The sequence below is a fragment of the Nomascus leucogenys genome, chromosome 15 (assembly GCF_006542625.1).
Source record: "Nomascus leucogenys isolate Asia chromosome 15, Asia_NLE_v1, whole genome shotgun sequence".
NCBI classification, from domain to species: Eukaryota; Metazoa; Chordata; class Mammalia; order Primates; family Hylobatidae; genus Nomascus; species Nomascus leucogenys.
The window spans coordinates 65,779,876-65,788,203 of NC_044395.1; positions in this window are offsets into that span (position 1 = coordinate 65,779,876).

The following is an 8,328-nucleotide window of genomic DNA, read 5'->3' on the forward strand; positions in this document are numbered from 1 at the left end:
GGAAAAAAAAATTAAACAACTGGTATGCCTTCCTCACCTAAACACATAGACACATGCACGCACACAAAAAAAGTTACTTAAGACAGTGATATGGTTTTTTCTTTGTACTCCCAGGGCCTTGTCCTTCTCTTGACACTTAGGTTTTAATAAGCAAGTGAAGGCACCTCCTATCTACATAGAAAATAACCAGGAAATCTTCCAACTGAAACTCGATTCCAAATTATATAATATCTTAATTGTTAGGACAGATACTCCAGAATGCTCATGCCTGTGTCTGAGTCCAGGCCATGGTTAAAATTCTGAAGGGTGAGGCCCAGAAATTTCCTGCAACAAATAGGGCTATGAGAAAAAACAAAAGTATCTTAGGTCTGAGCTGTACCCTCTGTCTCACCCAGTTTTGGAGAAATGGCTGCTCTAATAGAATAATGAATGGATTAATTGAAATAAGCCATTTTAAACATTTATTTAACATCAATTTTCTTGACAATATTATACTGGGTGCTGGGATTACAGCTATGGGACATATAGTTTCTGCCTTTAAGGAGCTGAAGGTCAAGTTGGTTGTACTGCTCTGGAATCTCTGTGAAGTTAAAACAGTTAATGAGGAGATTATTTTCATGTGTAAGGTGCAATTTGTAACTACGACCGACTGTCAAGAACCCTGGCAATCAGGGTAGCTGGGGGTGGGGGGCTTGTGTTCATGTGGGGAAGGCTGGAGAGTGGGCTTTTGAAGACAGATCAGTTTACTTCCAAGGCATAGAAGCTTTCCTTTACAGCTGTCTTCAGAATGTTTTGTTTGTTTGTTTATTTGTTTGCTGTGAGACAGGTGTGTCCATGTGAGGCTCTGTCATGGACAAATTCCACAGCTGTACCTGCAGACCCCAACCCTCTGCCCTGAATCCAAGATAGACCAAGACAACAAGATGAGTGGTTAACTGTAGGATGGTGTCCATCTGTGCTGTAGGGGAGGAGTAGCATCAAAGGAGAAGCAAGAACTGAGAACTGTTTGGGGTACTGAAGATGTAGGACTAAGGAAGAGTTAGGGGGTTAGTACAAATCTGAGGCCTGATTTTCTGGAAAGAGACCAGAGACTGACCATATTGCATGTCGTACAACATGCATGCTTAGAGACCCCTAATTTATTTTCTTCTCTTACTCTTTCTGAGGAAGTATGAGCCACACCCTCAATTAGTTTTCTATAATCTTGGGCTTGAAGAATATAATCTTAGGCTTGAAGACTTTAAAGGGGAAGAAATAGCTGTCTGTGTTAGTGGCATGTCAGTCAGCAGGAGAACCTGCTAGGGGTGGAAGGAGGAGGGTAGGAGTACATCCTAGACCATGGGTAGATACCCCGCTCCACCTTGAAAGTCTCCTACTGGACCTTTTATGATGGGGTTAATACCTCCTGTTTCCTCTATTCCAGATTGTTTTCAGTTTCCAGAAGGCAAAACTGACATCTCCCAGGAGTCCAAGTAGAAGTTAGGGCCTCCCTTCCCTATCTACTCAGTGCTAGCCTTGGCTAAGAGAGAGGAAATTCCTGTCTAGAGGGGCCAATCTGCAGGACTTTGTTACCACTGTCACTTTGGCAGAGGAAGGAGGTCAGGGATGGAAGGGGAAGTGAGTCTAGAAATTAAAACATAGAATTCTGTCTAGAGGTGGTGGAGAGTCTTTCTGAAAGTGCTTCTGGGTTGAGGCTGTCACCTAGATGGTATATTAGGGTTTAAGTGTTCCAAGAAATTGAGAAGCAGGAAGTAGAAAAGAGAGAACAATTCAGAAGCAGATGAAAGGAACAGTAATAGGAAGATCTAGCAAGGATGTGGTGGCGGAGTTTCAGTGTGAGATGCCATGGATAGGAAAATGGCAGCATATGTCTATGTATGTGTGTGTGTGTGTGTGTGTGTGTGCATGAGACAGAGAGACATAAATAACTAAATAAAAAGGTATATATCAGAATATAGATGTATATTACAATAGCAATCGTTAATAGTTACACACAACTAACAGTAAGATCTTTGTACGGTGGGAAGCAGAACAAGCCAAATACTGTTATTGGTTTTGATATCAGAGTTGTGTTAGATTAAAAGAAGTAGCTTTATATGTCCTTGTATTTGATGTCTAATTCAAGTTCTTTAAATGTCGAATCTGTTTCAGTAAGTTGCTATTCTCAAAGTGTCAGTGTCTCCATGGTTATGAACAATTACACAAATAATTATTTTTATTTTTATTTGTCATTACTTCTGAGTTTTTTTCTTGATTCTAATCCCTGATATTATATATTTACCACTACTTTATGGTTTTTTTTTTTCTGAGTGACATATCTTTCTTTCCAAAGATCTGTCTAGTTGATTGTTCCTTTCAAAGAACCTGTTAATTTATTTCAATTTTTTCTGATTTTATCTTTATTATTTTTTCTTGATTTATTTTACTTATATTTATTGTCTTATTTTTCTTGCTTCTTGCATTGACTGAGGAGTGTAAAGTTTTCTCTAAATATAAGTCAGGCTATATACCATAAATCATCTTGGTGCTTTCGTTATCATTTGTTATTAAATAAATTGTTAAGCACAGTTTTAAATTTGGTTTTCTCTTGAGATTACTTAATTTAATTGAAATTCTATATATATATAATTTACTTAGGTTTGTTAGCATTTTATAACCACAATGCAATAAGAGTTTAAAAAATGCCATTATAACTTATCATTTGGGAAACTGTTTTGTGGCCAACTATATAATTGCATTATATAATTGTTCAGAAGGTACTGGAAAAGAAAGCATATTCTCTATAGTGGAAAATATTAAATTATATAGTCTTCTTATCAGAGTATAAAATGTGTTTGTAGGGATTTGGCCTAACTCATTGCCACGTGAATAGCAGACAACTGAGGGAAGAGCCAGTTAATCAAAATGCCTACTAAAAACAAGAGTTGAAAATGCCAGAAACCTATTTTAAACATAAAAGGGACTTATTAAAGAACATTTGGTAGTCCATTGATGATGTATGCAGGAACATCATCAAATTACCCCATAGGTCCACTCTGATGGAGCTATCACTACTGGCTCCATTGAGCATAGTCAACTTGGATCTCACTCCTAAACCTGGGTGCAGAGACTGACACTAGAATCTCTGCCTCTGATATCTCTGGAAGATTTACTCTTCTGTCAGCAGTCTTCACCAGAATGATTCAATGTGGCATCTTTGCTTTTATTTTCCTAGCTTCTGAATTGGCTTCCTGGAGGTGTGCATGATTGACAGCACTTAGACAAAATGCCTTCTCCCATGGTGGGTGATTATTCCCATCTATTTTCTCCCTTTATGTGAGGGAGACATACAATCTCATCCATTGCCTCATGACTCACAGTGCTTCCCGATAGCTGGAGAATGCTTTCTAGGACATTATGAGACTTGGCTGTATGACCATCTTGGGTCGTTGAAATAGGAACGGAGGGAAGTGTTTCAGTTCCATACAGAAGCTCTAAGAGACATTGCATGTTTGTACCACCTTTTGTTGTTTTCTCATTGTCACAATAAAGGCATATCACAAAGAGGGACTCCTGCTTCAGCTTGAGTCCTGGATGCAAAGACATGTGGACTGGGATCCTAGCAACCCATCCGCCGCCAAGCTCACGATGTGTGAGTGAAAACATTTGTTGTATGCCCCTGAGATTTTGGAGTTTTTGTTATGGTATGAAAGCTGATTAATTAGGTAGGAAGGTGATTTCTATGGCTTTTCTTGGGGGAGAAGTAGACACCCCAAGAAAAGGAAAATTGGTAAAACATAGGAAGATCATTCAAGTGCCAGCTACAGTGAATGACAAATACCCACCACAAGCACAAGCTCTACATTCACAAAAACTTGGAAAACACAAGTAAGTCCTTAGAACAAAACGTGGCTACCACGTAGTATAATAGCTCATTCCCTAGTCAAAGAGAAGTTTAGATCCACATTGCCATCACTGGCCACAGTCCTTAAGGAGAATTATAATGCTCCCTGGGGAGAGACCAGAAAGGAAACACAAGGGGAAAAAACAGGATTGATGGTTTCAGGTTTTCAGAACTGTTTTATTTGTCAGTTGGTGTCTATCGTTTGGTGTCTAGAGCCCGGAAATTAACTCAGGAGTTATTTCCAATTAAGAAGTTAAGAGTGAAACTGTGATTTCCTTACAATGTGAGAAAAAATCCACCTATTTAAATTTTTTTATTTGAAAAAAATGGTGTATGAAACACTTCTGTTTTCTCAAATTAAAATTTGCAATATGCCATTCTTCCCTTAAGTATTATGCATATTACAAAACCTCCACACTTCCTTTTCCATCTCCTCTTGGTCCATTTTGTTCCAAGCACCCCAGTGCAGCACTGAGAATATTCTTTAGGGAGAAACAGCTACATTCTTTTGGGCAGTGTCTTAGTCAATTTATGCTGTTATAACAAAATACCTGAGACTGAGTAATTGATAAAGAATAGAAATGTATTTCTCACAGTTCTGGAGACTGGGAAGCCTAAGACCAAGTCACTGGCAGGTTAGGTGTCTGGTGAGGGCCGGGCACCTGCTTCCGAGATGGGACCTTAAACTCTGTGCCCTACAGAGAGGATGAATGCTGTGTCTTCACATGGCAGAAAATGCAGAAGGGCAAGAGGGCTTAATGCATCCCTTCCAGCCCTTTCATAAGCTTGCTAATCGTATTCATGAGGGCAGAGCCCTCCTGGCTTAATCACTTCCTAAATGCTCTATTACTTAATACTATCACATTAAGGTTTAAGTTCCAATATATAAAGTTTAGAGGGACAAATATATTCACACCATGTCAAACAAGATGCATTCTATTGAGCAAAAATACATTTCAAAAAAAGTTTAAGGCCTGACATTTTCCACAGTTCTTATTACCTCTCTTTTCTTTGTATTTCATGGCATCTATCACAAATTTCCAAGGACTCTTTAGCTCTTCACCAAAGTGCCTTCTTCCTGCCCTGGATTTCCTTAGGTCTGTGAGTCTGGCTATCCATGGGAGGTTTACTATTGCTGGCCACATTCACGAGAGCTATAAAATCATGATCATCTGGTTCCTGAACATAAGCTTCTGTTTTATTCCAGAGCCCAAGCCTTCAGAGACCCAGAGACCTATTCTTGGATATATACATATTCCCAGATTTTTGCTTCTCCTCACTTAGACTTTACATTCTCCAGAATTTCTATAAATTTTGTTACCTCTTTTACTAAGTAGTAAACTATGACTATAACTTCATTTAATACTCTTTTTCCCTCTTTTTTTTTCCTGTCAGTACAAGTAGGTCCATCATTTTTTTTTGTAAATGCATTAGTTCCATTTTTCTCTACCACTTATAATAGCCACATATTTGCTAGATCAGAATGTCTTCTGATCTAGCAGAAGACACTTAATTTTCTTTTTCAACTCACCCTAATTTTCTTTTTCAACTCAACTCCTAAGGAAATTTTTTTCCTTCAATTTCTGATAACACTCTTAATTTGTTTCCACTTCGAAAGCTAAAACTGTCTTGTAGATACCTCTGTAACTCTTCATCAAGGCACTCTGTCATTCTTTTATCTGATGACTAAAATGATGCATCTGACACTGCTATTTCCATGCCAATCTGATTAAGAAAGCAATGCCATTCTTGTTATAGGTTTCCTTTCATTATTTATTGGTCTTAGGATTTGTGATTATTGTATTCCTGCCTCCTGTCCCCCTGCCTCCCACATTGGTTGAAAATGAAACTTCTTCTTTATCTGCTTAGGACGATATTTGCTGTGCTTGGACCCATGTTCCAGAGCTCTGAAATCTACAACTTTGATCAAAGTTTAACCAATAAGTGAACCAGAGATAATTTGCCAAATGTGGTTGGTTCCCAGGGAAAGACTATAGATAAGACATGCAGTTTCCTGAAAATTAGTCACCTCTCAATTATGATACAGCTTAAAACAGAATTTAAAAAATCCAGAGAAACATATATAATACAGTTTACTAATTCATGGCTGTAACAACCCAAAGGCCTAAAATATTCTTTATAGATCTGTACTTACTTTGAATTTAATTCACTCCAGCCCAGGTAGAATTATTCCACTCTTGCCATTTGACTTAAGGAAGAAGACTTGCCTGCCCTGTGAGGTGAATCCCTGGCTCTACAAATCAAGATCTTGCTATTTTGCATGCAAGACCATTTGTGCTTGGATGCCTAAATAAGAGGGAGTCCTTCACCAATTCAGCACCTTCAATTGCTCCTGTGGTACTTTGCTTCCCAATGACAGAACCTGGTCTAGTTTCTCCCTCATCTGCTAACTAGGCAACATGCCATTGGTCATCTTAACAAGAATAACTTGACAAAATGGAAGTGTATTATTTGGTTCAGAGTGGTTGTAAAAAGTCATGGAGATAAAGGTGGCAGATAGATAGGTACTCTGATTTTGTTAAGGGGACAGATTTAGTGAAGAACAAGAGGCTAAAGATACAAATGAGATGTATATTGAGGGGATAGTGTCTAGAAGATAAGGGAGGGCATGGTGTTCAGAGAACAGGTGGAGACGTTATCTTGGACAGAAGAGATATCTGACTCTATATACAGAAAAAAAGACAAGAATGGGCATAGATATGTTTATAGATGGGGGGATCATCTATAAACCTAAGATTCTCGATTTCTCCATAAATAAGATGTATACCAGATGTTGTTGGTGCCATGTCTTACTGCAAGCCTGTGTCTCTTATCTGAAAGTTTTCCCTTGTGTGGCAAACCAGGAATGCCAGGGAGTTAATAGTCCTGGAGCATCTCTTAGCCAGTGAAAATGGAAGTTGGAGGATCATTACTCAACTTCCTTACTCTTTGGGTGGTATAACTGAGGTATGTTCTACTCCCTCCCAGAAATCTCTAATGGAACTGAGTTCTAGTTGCCCATAGTGGTAATCTACTTGAAGATGTTCACTTTCTTACTCCTCATGTAGTACAACTCTCAGGTATGTTTTACTTCCTCCAAGAGATCTTTAAAGGAATTGAGACCCAGTTGCCCATGGGGATAAACTGATTCCTTTATTGGTTCCCTTCCCTTCCCTTCCCTTCCCTTCCCTTCCCTTCCCTCCCCTCCCCTCCCCTCCCCTTTCCTTTCCTGTCCTTTCTTTTCCTTCTTCCTAACTTCCCAACTATTTCATCTTGCAGTCATCTCCCAAATAAACTACTTGAACTAAAATCCATATTTCAGTTGTGTTTCTGGGCACCCAACCTGTGATAACTCAGATTACCTGCTAAGTAAATTCTCAAACAACTTCTCCATCCACTTTACTCTCTTTCATACTCTTGAGTTTTTAGACACTGGAAGGTCTATTTTTTTTTTTTTTTTTTTTGGTATTGAGGGTTACTTGTTTTGAGGCCTTTGCCAATAGCTTAATAAATAGCTCAAATTGGTACTTCCCTGACACTGTAACTGTAATTTGGGATAAGGGGTGGTTATGAAACACAGACCCAGATGACCAATACTCCTCTGGACATGGATAATTATCACATATATCCAGGAACATAATTTGATATTTTAAAAATATATAGAATATCTAATCTTTGAATTATATATAAACAGCACTCAAAAGATCACTATTATTATTGATTTTGTGCTAGCAAATTTACATGCTTTTCAATTTTTACAACATCTCTATGAGGATTTGCCATATTCATCATACAGATGAAGATTCTAATTTATCTACCCGAGAGCCCAAGCTGTGATCTGAACTCTGGTGTGTATGAAAATGCTTTTTTAATTCAACTCTATCAATGTAGCATCCCTGAGTTTGGGAACATTTTATTTTTGAATATTGTGGCTGAGTGCCCTTCCCACAGAGCTATGAACCTTTAGCATGGCATATTAGTCCGTTCTTGCATTGCTATAAAGAAATACCTCAGACTGGGTATTTTATAAAGAAAAGAGATTTAATTGGCTAATGGTTCTTCAGGCTGTACAGGAAGCATGGCGGCTTCTGGGGAAGCCTTAGGAAACTTTGACTCATGGTGGAAGGCAAAGTGGGAGCAGGCATCTTACATGGCTGAAACAGGAGGAAGTGGGGGGAAGGTGTTACACACTTTTAAACAACCAGATTTCATGTGAGAACTTACTCACTATCAATGGGAACAGCACCAATGGGGAAATCTGCCTCCATGATCCAGTCGACTTCCACCAGGCCCCAAGTCCAACACTGGATTGGAGATGACAATTCAACATGAGATTTGGGGGGGACAGAAATCCAAATCATATCACACCATATAACATGGGTAATAATATTTTGGTTGAGAAGACATATACATATGCACACTCACATATACTCATATACACATAT